A 10,743-nucleotide genomic window follows, 5' to 3' on the forward strand; every position below is an offset into this window, starting at 1 on the left:
GTGAATGGAGGGACGAATGGAGACGTGTCGTCTTCAGCGATGAGAGTCGCTTCTGCCTTGGTGCCAATGATGGTCGTATGCGTGTTTGGCGCCGTGCAGGTGAGCACCACAATCAGGACTGCATACGACCGAGGCACACAGGGCCAACACCCGGCATCATGGTGTGGGGAGCGATCTCCTACACTGGCCGTACACCACTGGTGATCGTCGAGGGGACACTGAATAGTGCACGGTACATCCAAACCGTCATCGAACCCATCGTTCTACCATTCCTAGACCGGCAAGGGAACTTGCTGTTCCAACAGGACAATGCACGTCCGCATGTATTCCGTGCCACCCAACGTGCTCTAGAAGGTGTAAGTCAACTACCCTGGCCAGCAAGATCTCCGGATCTGTCCCCCATTGAGCATGTTTGGGACTGGATGAAGCGTCGTCTCACGCGGTCTGCACGTCCAGCACGAACGCTGGTCCAACTGAGGCGCCAGGTGGAAATGGCATGGCAAGCCATTCCATAGGACTACATCCAGCATCTCTACGATCGTCTCCATGGGAGAATAGCAGCCTGCATTGCTGCGAAAGGTGGATATACACTGTACTAGTGCCGACATTGTGCATGCTCTGTTGCCTGTGTCTATGTGCCTGTGGTTCTGTCAGTGTGATCATGTATCTGACCCCAGGAATGTGTCAATAAAGTTTCCCCTTCCTGGGACAATGAATTCACGGTGTTCTTATTTCAATTTCCAGGAGTGTATAATGTCAAAAGTTTATGGAGGAACAGCTTGCCAATAAAAAACATAAAAAAATCCGTAAACTATACAAGTTATAACGCTGGTGAAACATTATTTTTGAGCAGTTTAGAAGTGTGTAACAGGTAATGCGGATGGCCAGACCAGAGTGCAGCGTCCTCGCCTGTTAAGCGGCGGACGGCAGGGCACAACGGCTCGCTCGGTCCGCTCGTTACTTGTTCGGTAACGACATCCGTTTCTTTTTAAGACGCCTCTCCACTCAGTCCCTGGCGGGGCTTCACCGGCTTTTACGCCTACACGTGGAGGCGCTATGCCGCACTCAACTTGATGGCAAGTGTCCTCTCTCGCCAACTGTTCGCCGTCGTTTTGCAACCGCGTGCACCGTGGTACAAAGGTCCTCAACAAGTAGTCTGTAACAGCTAGAACGAGCAGCAGAAATAGCAAATCCCTTTTCTTCCTATTGCCCTTCTGCGCTTTATACGCTCTCTTCTTCAGCCAGAGTCAGTTATTTTGCTACCCAAATAGCGAAGCTCGTCTGCCACTTTACTGTCACACTTCCTCATCTAATTCCCTCAGGATTGTCTGATTTAAGTCGAGTACATCACATTGCAGATATTACTGAAATATAGGGAAGAATCAAAAAACGTAGGATTAATTTTCAGATTTTTAAAATCATATGATACTGTCCCGTGAAAACTACTTTGGAGAACATTACATTTGACAAAGGCCCTTTAATTAAAATAATACAGAAGTGTATAAAGATAACATGTCAGGTGACAATTGGTAGTACAATTCAAAGAAATTTAGAACAAGCAAGGGTCTGTTACAAGGCTGCCCCATGTCACCAACTTATTTAAAATCTATATAGATATCAGTCTTAAGATATTCTCTCGTAAACGTAATCGAATGGTGCTAGAAATTAAAGACGGAGTTTACTTACGTCACCTATTATTTGCCGATGATCAATTAGTTATAGCACAAGATAGGGAAAATCAAATTATATGTGTAACCAATTAGCAATGGAAACAGAAACATAATCTACATCTACATCTACATGGATACTCTGCAAAATCACAATTTTCTAGTATTCCAATCTCGTATAGCGCGCGGAAGGAATGAACACCTATATCTTTCATACGAGCTCTGATTTCCTTTATTTCATATTGGTGATCGTTCCTCCCTATGTAAGTCGGTGTCAAAAAAATATTTTCGCATTCAGAGGAGAAAGTTGGTGATTGGAATTTCGTGAGAAGATTCTGTCGTAGCGAAAAATGCCTTTCTTTTAATGATGTCCATCCCAAATCCTGTATTATTTCATTGACACTCTCCCATATTTCGCGATAATACAAAACGTGCTGCCTTTCTTTGAACTTTTTCGATGTACTCAGTAAGTCCTGTCTGGTAAGGATCCTACACCGCGCAACAGTATTCTAAAAGTGGACGGAAAAGCGTAGTGTAGGCAGTCTCCTTAGTAGGTCTGTTACACTTTCTAAGTGTCCTGCCAATAAAACGTCGTCTTTGTTTAGCCTACCCCACAACATTTTCTGTGTGTTCCTTCCAATTTAAATTGTTCGTAATTGTAATACCTAGGTATTTAGTGGAATTTACGACTTTTAGATTAGACTGATTTATCGTACAACCGAAGTTTAACGCGTTCTTTTAGCACTCATGTGGATGACCTCACACTTTTCGTTATTTAAGGTCAACTGCCACTTTTCGCACCATTCCGATATTTCTTCTACACCAGAAAACAGAATACCTCACTAATGTTCCAGGTGACATACGTAGTGCTAAAGAAAATTAAGGACGTCAATACTTTCTGCTACTTGGGATCCATTTTAGAGTTGCAGGGAAGGAAGGTCATTAGGATGCTCAACTCAATCTTATGGAGCATGGAGACATTGACTACAAATCTGAAACACCTAAAAAAACTGCAAACAGAAGAAATGGACTTCTGGACAAGATCAACAAGAATTTGTAGAAAAGAGAAAGTAAGAATTGACGAAATAATAAAGAGAATGGAAGTAAGAGAAAGACTAAATGACGTGATGGATACAAGGAAATTACAATGGCACAGGCATGTAAGAAGAATGGAGAAAGCCAGAATTCGGAAAATGATCCTGGAATGGGAGCCAGAGGGAAACAAGCGAAGAAGACGCCCCGTGACCATCTGGCTCCAAAATGTGCGATTAACCATGAGAAGAGCTGGAGCGGAGGAAGAAGATAAAGAGGATCGAAACAACTGGAGGGACGTCCTGAGGAGATGCCGGCCGCGGTGGTCTAGCGGTTCTAGGCGCTCAGTCCGGAACCGCACGACTGCTACGGTCGCAGGTTCGAATCCTGCCTCGGGCATGGATGTGTGTGATGTCCTTAGTTTAGTTAGGTTTAAGTAGTTCTAAGTTCTAGGGGACTGATGACCACAGATGTTAAGTCCTATAGTGTTCAGAGCCATTTGACGCCCTGAGGAGATAAATTAAGATCTTATGTAAAAGATGTAATAATACCCGGGTATTTGTTATGCAGGAGAAAAAACCTTTGTGTACAGGAAAATATCAGTCAATAATAACATCACATTACCCTTCTTTTACTATTCTTTAAGTCCGCCTCGACAGCTGCGAGATCAGCGCGACAGGTTGCTAACTAGAGATAACTCCATCAGTGTAATGTTCACATTCGCACGTCACAGTTGAAAGAAACACTAATATGTGAAGTTACATTGCCCCTCGTGTGAACGAAAGTTTCAATAGGATAGCATTTCGTTACCGCCTGTTTTAGAGCGTGCTCTAATTGAGTATTTACTTCATATTAATTCCAGTTTACTAATTGATAAATTCGTTATATATTAGAGCCTGGATTCGATTCCCAGTGGCGTCGGAGGATTTTCTGGGTATTGTGTTGACCTCACTCACGTTCTTGTCGTCATAACTGACATTCTACTATTGAGATGGCTATATGGCCACAACCCGAAAGCCAGTACATAAAAAAATACTTTTCTTGATATCTTAAGACACTATCCACTCCGTTCAACTAAACTTCCAACACCTTTGACGTCTCTGACAAAATTACAGTTCCATCGACAAATTTCTAAGTATTTATTTCTTCACCCTGAATTTTAATTTCCTTTCCATATCTCGACTTGGCTGCCTATACTTCTTGCTCAATATACAGAGCGAATAAGTTGTCAACTAGTACTAAGAATTAAAAGTATTTTTTGGAAGTAGCTGATAATGCCTCTAAAATGCATTGCTTCACAACTGCTAAGGAACAGCTGACACTTGCTACGAACAACTGCCACTTGCTACGGAACAGCCGACAACTGCTACGGAACACTCGATCAATGGTAGTAAAAGGAAATGTAGAGGGCGCTAAGTGTTAACTGCAGCGAAGCCTGTGTTTGACGTAGGTTGTTGTGGAACTGATCGGTACGGAATCCGTTTGGTCTGAGAGCATGTCTGCGAGACATCATTTCAGTGCTTACAATTGTGGACGAGTTGCTGGCCTGCTCAAAGCCGATCAAAGTGTCAGTACTGTGGCCACAGTAATGGGGGTGTCCAAAAACCTCATCTCGCTGTGTGTGCGAATGCCATGGAAAGGCATATCGGTGGTCGTAAACGGACCACCACACCGCAAGAGAATCGATACGTAGCCCTAGTAGCGTAAAGGAACAGAAATCGCACTCCTAAGCAGATCGCTGCAGTCCTTGCAATCTCTACCGGTACACGTATGTCTGCCAGAACCATTTTGCAGCAGTGAAAGCAAGCTGATTTGTATGGTGGGAAGCCTGTTAAATGCGTCTCGCTTCATCCACGGCATCGTAGAGAAAGAGTACATGTTGGTTTGTCTCAGCAAAGGTGGTGCAGAGTGATGTTCTTCGACGAACCACGTATCATTGTGACAAGAGATTTTGGCCACTGGTTAGTATAGGTTAGTATAGTTAGAGAGGGGAACATGTCACACATCAATGAATGTTCATGAATAGCATCAGTATGCCGTAGACCTGTTCGCCAACAAACGACCGCTGAGGTATCGAACACATTGCAGAATGAAGATATCGAACATAAAATGAACTGCGAACTTCCCAGATCTGGACTCTATGTAACATGCCCGAGATGCTCTCCACAGATGTGTTTCTCAATTAACAGCCCCTTTCCAAACCGTGCAGCAACTGAAAACCACCATGAGACAGGAGTGGGATAGTATCCCCCAAGCACTATTCAACAGGTTGATAGCCGCAGTATGTGTCGTTTACTGGGAACTGCTTATTGCGCTGTTTAGGATAGAGAGATTTACTGTCTGTATGAACATAATGAATATTACAATGTTGTGCGCGTGAAACTTTACAAAATATGTGTAACAATTACAACTCAAAATCTTCGTTTATAGTCATAGTCCTGATCCCGCTGAGCAAATAGAGAATAGAAACATTTCTTTCGGTGGGCTGAACAAGAATGTGGACTTGCAGACTGGGAACTATGGTCAGTATGTTCGCCATCGCTTTCTGGCTGACCACAGAAATAGTTGCCAGGCTCTCGTAAAAGACGGCGAACAGTATTTATAACAATTCCAATTTCCTCGTAGGACTAGTTATTATTATTATTATTTCTTTACTTTCTCAGACGTTAAGTCTGGTTAAAAATGGAAAGTGACGCGGACCTTGATCAAGCGTCACTTCCTTTTAATCAATAATTACGGATTTTTGTAATTGTATATATAAGTTTGGATGTAGCTGTATTGCATTGATGTACTGGTGGATATTGTGTGGACTCCTGTAGTTGATAGTATAATTGATATAATGTCAACTTTATCCTGATGCCACATGTCCTTGACTTCCTCAGCCAGTTGGATGTATTTTTCAATTTTTTATTTTGTTCTAGTATTTGTTGTATTTGTTGTTTGATGTTTTCTAATTCTGACTGGGGTATCCTGTTATGTTTGATTATTACACGGATCTGATCAGCTAGTCGTTGTTCTGTTAAAAATTTTAATTCCGGGTATCTGGTAATAAATGTTGTGTATACTTGTGATCTGTATCCAGTTGTATTGGTTCCTAGGTTTGTTGCTTGGTAGTAACAGAACATGAGGTGTCGATTAACTTCATCTGACCATCTCATCCTCTGTCTTTGTTTTCCTTCTAGGATGGTTGCAGGAAGCATATCCTGCAAAACACCTCTATTTGGATTTAAATCATTTTCCAGTTGGCTAGCAGTGTCGTTACCATTGTGGGCGGGCATAGGGTTCAAGCGTCGTCCCCGACCATGACGGCGCTTGTCCGAGGCTTCTTTAGTTCTGTCCTGAACCAAGTAATCACACTAAAAGGGGGGTTAGCCCTATTAGTGGTTTGTTCTTTTCGTCGCCTTTTACGACTGGCAGAACATACCGGAGGCCTATTATTATTATTATTATTATTATTATTATTATTATTACTCAACCCGCCGCCCCACACTGTATATAGATCATGGTCACCTGCGACCGTTCTTCATTAAATGCTCGGCAGACTCTAAACTTGTTCAATTTCCAAATGTGACAATGACTGATTATTTATGAGGGGCGTCCAATAAGTAATTCAATACATTTTTTTTTTCTGTAAGCAGGTGGTTTCATTCAATCCACCAATCTTCTGGCTACAAAACCCTATTTTTCAACATAATATCCGTTCAATGCGACATCCGTACGCCAACTGACGGATGGGCCTGTATGCACACATGGTACCACTCCACTGGTTGACATCGGAGCCAGCGTCTTGCTGCATCAGTAACTTCCCTGTCATCCACGCACTGCGGCCCGCGGACTGCATCCTTCATTGGGCCAAACAGATGGCAGTCTGAAGGTGCAACGGCCGGACTGTAGGATCGATGAAGAAAAGTCCAGTGAACTTTTGTGAGCTCCTCTCAGCAGCACAGACTTGCGTGCGGCCTTGCATTGTCGTGTAGAAGGAGAAGCTGTGCAGCTAGGTGTTTGATGTGATCCGTCGATCACCTCGAATGGGAGCGTCCGTACGTTCCAACACTGCGGAGTCTCAGCTGTGTGCCGCCGATCGGCAAGCGGGATATCCGACACGTTTGCGCGACGTTGTTGCGGTGATGTCAGACGGCTTGCTCAACGACTCACCGTGCTTCCGTTCACTGCCAGGTCTCGGTAAACATTCCGGAAGCGCCTCTGAATATCTGCGACGCGCTGGTTCTCCGCCAAAAGAAACTCAATGACCGCTCCCTGCTTGGAACGCACCTCTGTTACAGACGCCATTTTTGAAAGTTGCTTATAGTGATGCCACATATCGGAACTTCATGAAACTAAAGGGTATCAAGGGGAATATTCCAAGATATCCCACGACAAACTCCACATTTTTCAAGCGAAACTGACCGAGAAGAAAATGCGTTGCATTTCTCATTCAAAGCACTCCGTCATCAGGCCACAAGTGGCCCATCGGGACCATCCGACCGCCAGCTGGGGATGCGGATAGGAGGGGCGTGTGGTCAGCACACCGCTCTCCCGGTCGTTACGATGGTTTTCTTTGACCGGAGCCACTACTATTCGGTCGAGTAGCTCCTCAATTGGTATCACGAGGCTGAGTGCACCCCGAAAAATGGCAACAACGCATGGCGGCTCGGATGGTCACCCATCCAAGTGCCGGCCACGCCCGACAGCGCTTAACTTCGGTGATCTGACGGGAACCGGTGTGTCCACTGCGGCAAGGCCGTTGCCCATTACTCATTGAACGGCCCTCGTATTTGTATGTATGAACATTTTGGAACGACATACTTCGCCACGTCTCGATTATCGCTGTTCGTCGATCTGGAACTAACGATCCGTTATCCAATTTGTCATCCCAGGAAGAGGGAGCGCCTTTGTTTGTGCCGCCCTACGGTATATTTTATCGGCGCTATTAATCACCGGGAACACAACACGACTCGAGCAGCGCGCACTGTCTGCCCCAGGCGAAGAGAAACGAACCATGTTTTGCGATAGTAAAAAAAAAAAAAGGGCGTGTACTTTCCGCGAATAATTCCCCTCCGCGGGGAACGTCTCTGCAGCCAGCTTTGCGTTACCGTCATAAATAACTCTAATTTTCATGGTAGTCACGTTAGAAGGGGCTTGCGCAAATCCACCGTGAATACTAGCCATATGGTCGCCTTAAAAAAAAAAAAAAAAAAAAAAAAAAGCTTGTTTCGTACAGCCTCTAGGTAATTGAGAATTTTAAATGTTTTAAAGTGCAGTATAGACGGCGGTTTCTAGATAGTTGTTCACAGAATCTCTGAATCTGCGTGTACATACCTTACTTAATGCCATTGTACAGCACAGGATTCTTGGTAGCACCACTAATCCCTTCACCACCGATTCTTTAAATAATCGAGCTTCCATGCATGAAAAAACGTCATACGTACGATTACTTCGCAAATGAATTAATGTATTAAATATTTTACCTTAACCATGTGAAACCTTTATGGTTTAAGTTGCGAAATGCCAGTTACGTTTTTTTTATTGGTTTCGGATTATTCACTCACATACCAATGAAAAAGTCAAGACCAAAACTGTGTTTCGAGTAAGGATATAATATTGTAGGTACTTTGAGTGCTGAATATGGATATTGCCTGGAGAATGGGTAATGTGAGCCATTCAGGAGGTCATCGACAGCATCGAGGTTCCAACACTTGAGCGGGTCATTCAGAATTTCGCTATTCGTCTGCGCCACATCAGCGCCGATGATGGCAGGCGTATCGAACATATCAGAACCTAAATCTGAATATTTGTAGTGACGTTTACATGTTTAGTAAAGTGTGTGCACGCCGTAGTTTGTAACTAATTTACGTTTCTTTTCATATAGTTTAAGCACTAGGTGTTCCGTGATTTCCCTAAAACGCTTCAGGCAAATGCCGGAATGGTTCCTTTGAAAGGGCGCGGCCGACTTCCTACCCCGTTCTTCCCTAATCAGACGGGAGCGATGGCTTCGCTGTTTGGTCCCCTCCCACAAATCAACCAGCCACCAAACCGCTGTGGGGTACGACTCTTTACTTCTATTTCTCAGGTAATGCCCTACGTGACAGGACCATCCTTTAGCTACACCACAAAAAAACTACGTGCAGTGGAGATCTCACTCTAAACAAGCAGCATTTTTTGGCGTGATTGTGAGACTGAGGTGGACTTTTGTAATAGACTCTTAACTACTCTGAGTACCCACCACGTAAATTAATTTAAAAAAAGGTTAAAGGGTCTGATTTCTATAAAAAAAATTAAATGTGTCCAGTGTGATTAAACAGGTTTCTTGAACAAAAAGACAAAGATGAAACTCGATGAACAAACGCAAGTAACTCTAGTTACAAGCTATACAAAAAGTACTGTGGCGCAGTTGACAAAGTTGGGAGTGAGTGAAGTCCCTACCACGGTTCCCATTTACAGGGTTATTACAAATGATTGAAGCGATATCACAGCTCTACAATAACTTCATTATTTGAGATATTTTCACAATGCTTTGCACATACATACAAAAACTCAAAAAGTTTTTTTAGGCATTCACAAATGTTCGATATGTGCCCCTATAGTGATTCGGCAGACATCAAGCCGATAATCAAGTTCCTCCCACACTCGGCGCAGCATGTCCCCATCAATGAGTTCGAAAGCATCGTTGATGCGAGCTCGCAGTTCTGGCACGTTTCTTGGTAGAGGAGGTTTAAACACTGAATCTTTCACGTAACTCCACAGAAAGAAATTGCTGATCTTGATCTCCACCACGACCGACCCATCGGTTTCCAAATCTCCTGTTTAAGAAATGCCGAACATCATGATGGAAGTGCGGTGGAGCACCATCCTGTTGAGAGCTGAAGTCGGCGCTGTCGGTCTCCAGTTCCGGCATGAGCCAATTTTTCAGCATGTCCAGATAAACGTGTCCTGTAACGTTTTTTTCGCAGAAGAAAAAGGGGCCGTAAACTTTAAAACGTGAGATTGCACAAAACACGTAAACTTTTGGTGAATTGCGAATTTGCTGCACGAATGCGTGAGGATTCTCTACCGCCCAGATTCGCACACTGTGTCTATTCACTTCACCATTAGGAAAAAATGTTGCTTCATCACTGAAAACAAGTTTCGCACTGAACGCATCCTCTTCCAGAAGCTGTTGCAACCGCGCCGAAAACTCAAAGCGTTTGACTCTTCCATCGGGTTTTAGGGCTTGTAGCAATTGTAAAAGGTAAGGCTTCTGCTTTACCCTTTTCCGTAAGGTTTTCCAAACCGTCGGCTGTGGTACGTTTAGCTCCCTGCTTGCTTTATTCGTCGACTTCCGCGGGCTACGCGTGAAACTTGCCCGCACGCGTGCAACCGTTTCTTCGCTCACTGCAGGCCGACCCGTTGATTTCCCCTTACAGAGGCATCCAGAAGCTTTAAACTGCGCATACCATCGCCGAATGGAGTTAGCAGTTGGTGGATCTTTGTTTAACTTCGTCCTGAAGTGTCGTTGCACTGTTATGACTGACTGATGTGAGTGCATTTCAAGCACGACATACGCTTTCTCGGCTCCTGTCGCCATTTTGTCTCTCTGCGCTCTCGAGCGCTCTGGCAGCAGAAACCTGAAGTGCGGCTTCAGCCGAACAAAACTTTATGAGTTTTTCTACGTATCTGTAGTGTGTCGTGACCATATGTCAATGAATGGAGCTACAGTGAATTTATGAAATCGCTTCAATCATTTGTAATAACCCTGTAAAAGTGGTTAGCGCTATCAGACTATATTTCAGTCGATTGGCAGAGACTGTGAACCGCAAACCACTCTCCAATGTGCAGGATACACTGATTAGCCAGAACATTATGACCGCCGATCTACTATCGATATAAAGTAATCCAGGCGATAGCAGCGTCATCTGGAGAGAAATGACTGCTAGTCGGACACACGCTCGATGCATGGAGTATCAGTGAGCGAGCTGTCCGTGCATAGAATGCGGAAATCGCACGATCTATCTGACCGAGGGCAGATTGTGATAGCCCTGAGGCTCGGCACAAGGATTTCGGAATT

General features: G+C 44.2%; 1 pseudogene; it reads right to left on the reverse strand.

The window, feature by feature from the left end:
• Nucleotides 1-7,330: 7,330 nt before the first annotated feature.
• Nucleotides 7,331-7,448, reverse strand: LOC126096168 (5S ribosomal RNA; annotated as a pseudogene).
• Between the last annotated feature and the right edge of the window lie 3,295 nt (nt 7,449-10,743).

This window comes from Schistocerca cancellata, chromosome 8 (assembly GCF_023864275.1).
Source record: "Schistocerca cancellata isolate TAMUIC-IGC-003103 chromosome 8, iqSchCanc2.1, whole genome shotgun sequence".
NCBI classification, from domain to species: Eukaryota; Metazoa; Arthropoda; class Insecta; order Orthoptera; family Acrididae; genus Schistocerca; species Schistocerca cancellata.